Source organism: Crocodylus porosus, unplaced genomic scaffold (assembly GCF_001723895.1).
Source record: "Crocodylus porosus isolate Cpor-Errol unplaced genomic scaffold, CroPor_comp1, whole genome shotgun sequence".
Taxonomy (NCBI): Eukaryota; Metazoa; Chordata; order Crocodylia; family Crocodylidae; genus Crocodylus; species Crocodylus porosus.
The window spans coordinates 58,655,842-58,659,078 of record NW_017728906.1 but is presented as its reverse complement, the minus strand read 5'-3'; the positions used below and the strand labels follow the sequence as shown (position 1 = coordinate 58,659,078).

At 41.5% G+C, this 3,237-nt stretch overlaps 1 long non-coding RNA gene across 1 annotated transcript in view; it reads right to left on the bottom strand.

Moving 5' to 3' along the window:
• Positions 1–3,176, bottom strand: part of LOC109305966 — an 11,182-nt gene extending 8,006 nt beyond the window's left edge. The window contains exon 1 of the long non-coding RNA XR_002099790.1: positions 2,817–3,176. This is a non-coding gene — a long non-coding RNA (uncharacterized LOC109305966). The remainder of the gene's footprint in view (positions 1–2,816) is intronic.
• Between the last annotated feature and the right edge of the window lie 61 nt (positions 3,177–3,237).

Genomic DNA, 3,237 nt, shown 5'->3' with positions numbered 1-3,237 from the left:
CTCCTTGAGTACCCTGGGGTGCAGATTGTCAGGGCCGGCTGACTTGAAGGTATCCAGCTTCTCAAGGTGTTCCTTCACGAGGTCAGCATTTAATCTAATAGTGATTGAATCAGCTTTCGCTAAAAGCACCAAAGCACCCCACTGAAGTGACTGATCTTTACAGACACTGCAGAGCCAGGTTGAAATAACATGCTGCTGCTTCCGGTAAAGCACGTTTTTGGTTTTTAACATCTGCAAGTAGCCAAAATGACTTAAATTAGTGTTTGAAGTGGTGTTTTGCTAAGTTCAGAAAAGTTATGAAGGGCTGCCTTGAGTCTAAGGAGGTTGAGAACCACTGCTCTAAACAGGTTTTATCCTACTGGTGTTTGCAGGAATGCTTGTGTACTTAAAGCTAATAGTCTGAGATTATTTCCACTTATTTCAAAGCTTAATGTTGTCTTCACATTTGCTTTTAAACTTTATGCAGCTTCTACTTTTTTATCTATTCAAAATTTAGATATCACAAGAAATTCAACAGGAGCTAGAAATTCAACTGGAGCTCTTAATGCAACATTGTGGCAAGAAGGGCAATTGCAGTTTTTGAACAGATAAATGGAGGGGTACTGAGTAGAAGGTAGAGGAGGTGATTTTTATCTGTGCACATTGTATTGGTAAGAACAGAATACTAGTGTGCACACTTTGAAAAAGATGGTGAGAATTGGAGATGGTGCCAAAAAGAGCCACAAAAATGGATCCTTAGTGACAGACATAAAGAGATCTGTACCTGCTTAGTTTACCAAAAAGAAGAGAAAAAAATTACCTTATTACTTTGCATGAACTACTTCTCTTGGAAGAAAATACCACTCACCAAATGGCTTTTTAATCCATAGAATCAGTAGCTAAAGACTGAAGCCAAATGCATTCAAATTAATAATTGGCTATGGTTTTTTTAATAGCAAGGGTGACAAATCACTGCAGCAAACTGCTGAAGAAAGTGACAGGTACTATATCATTTGCCATTGTCAGATAAATTACTCTTTTCTGGGAGTAACACTTCCATCAGGCACAAAATATGGCCTCAATAAAGGGACAAGTGAGTAAAATGGACTGGCTTGTGATACACAAGGGATCAGAAAAGACCATCTAATGGTATCTTCGAGCTTATCTCTGGGAAGAAATTCTCCATATACTGATAAAGTACTTATTCTTCCTTTTCTTACCATAGACAGGCCATATAGTTGGCACCTGTGAAGGCCTCTCTAGGTCAGGGTGTTTAGCCTTTACATGTATGATTGCTATCTCAGGCCCTAAATCAAGGACAGCTTTATGATGCACTGCTTCCACAAGTCCCCCCCTCTCTGTTCAAATGCATTCATTCCTTCTCAACTACCAAAGTACTACAGGAAAACAGCAGAATATTGCATTGTGGGACAATTATTTTAAGACTCTTTGTTTTGCTGTTTTTAAAAATAGTTTTAAATAGTTCTATTATTTTTCCCGTCAACTAATATCCAAGTTCTCTGTTGTTGGATCACAAGTCAAAAAGCACAAATCAAAAAGCTTTAAAGTCACAAGTTCCAGCAGCATGAGTGGAAAAGCTAGTCATTTTACCAATGCAAGAGCCCAACTTTGGCCCATTGGCTTGCTGGTTTCAGCATTGTAATGTGCTTCTATTGCCTTTGCAAGAGAAGTGCTGCCTCAGGGTGAGTTATGGTTGGGGGAGAAAGGTAACCACTCCAATACCCCTCATTTCTCTAAGTGGAGCAATGTGTTTCCTGTCTTTCCATTCCACAGCTATTTGGCAGGAGGTTCCAGGGGATGCCTGCTGAGCTGGTGCAGGGATGTGCTGCTGGCACCAGAGGTTCTGCAGTAGTTGGGAATGGCAGCTGAGGGAGGGAAACTTCCTCTAAGAGAACAGGTAGCAGCTGATGTGGGGTTACAACAGGCTGAGAGATGTAACTACTACTGCCCTGTAACCAGGATTGGGAATTTTATCATTTATCTTCTGTGAGAATTCAGGACAGGAAAGTCCAAGGAATAGATGGAATAAATGTATCTGTAGCAGCAAAATTCTTAAGATACGAAGAAACCTTCTGAATAAGGACTCCTGGATTTCTGTAATGGCTCCATGGTTTCCTACAGCATGACAGCACTCCAGCTAGCAGCAAATCAGTTGCCAAGTCATCTCTTCCTACAGCAGTCTGATTACCTGTGAGGGTAAAAGTAACCAGCCACATATCCTTGCCCCTTGATACTTAAATTATTCTCCCACTCATCATTATATTTCAACTGACTGAAGATTTCATTTGAGGTCTGAAGAAGTCAGACACATTGGTGTTCACCACTATAATAAAGCTTTCTATTCCCTAGACCAAACATAGGTAATCTGTGGCATGGGTGCAACAAGTGGCACAGGCAGCCTGCATGTGTAGCACTCTGGAAACTAGCTGCATAGTGTGGCATGTGTGGCGCTCAGGGACAGGCTGCAGAGTGAGAGATGCGGAAAGGAGCAGAAAGCAGAGCATCAAATGGGGCAGGGAGCAGAAAACATCATATTCAATAAGGGAAAGGAATTGGAGTGGCACTCAGGGAAGGGTACAGGGCTAAATTGTAGTACATTTGCCAAAAAAAGTTAGCCCCCACTACCCTAGAATTGGAAGGAAAATATACTTTTTGCCAAAACACCTTTAAAAAATTCTGATTAAAAATGTTTCAGTGGAAATTTTCTGAACAGCTTTATGGTATTTTTCATCTTGCAAGAGATCGGTTAGTAAACTGTTCATTCATTGGCAACTGATTACTAATTTCAGATAGTGTTAGTGTGAGCAGTAGCTTACCTTATATTAGAGCTGTCAAGTTGCAGTTAATGCATCTGTGATTATCTTTTCTTTACCTGAAGGATGACTTTCCTGCATGTGGAAGATGGGGATTGATTTATGAACACCATTTCTCTACCGCACCTGTTGACAACCTAGGCTTTGAGGGGGGGTTCCCAAGCCCCACCTTTTCCCAGTCAAGTTAGGTCCCAGTTTTGCAATTTATTGTGCATAGCTGCTGCAAGCCACTTAAACACAACGAGCAAACTGGGGCTTTGTTAAAATTAATTTAAAGGACTTAGTCTCATGAACTAAAGGGGGATCAGCAGGTACTGGGGGAGTCCCTGTTCCCCCGAGCACCGCCAGGAGTGACCAGGAATAACGGTCACAAGCTGGCAGAGAGTAGGTTCTGGAACTAACTTCCAAGAGAAGTGGTGCAGGC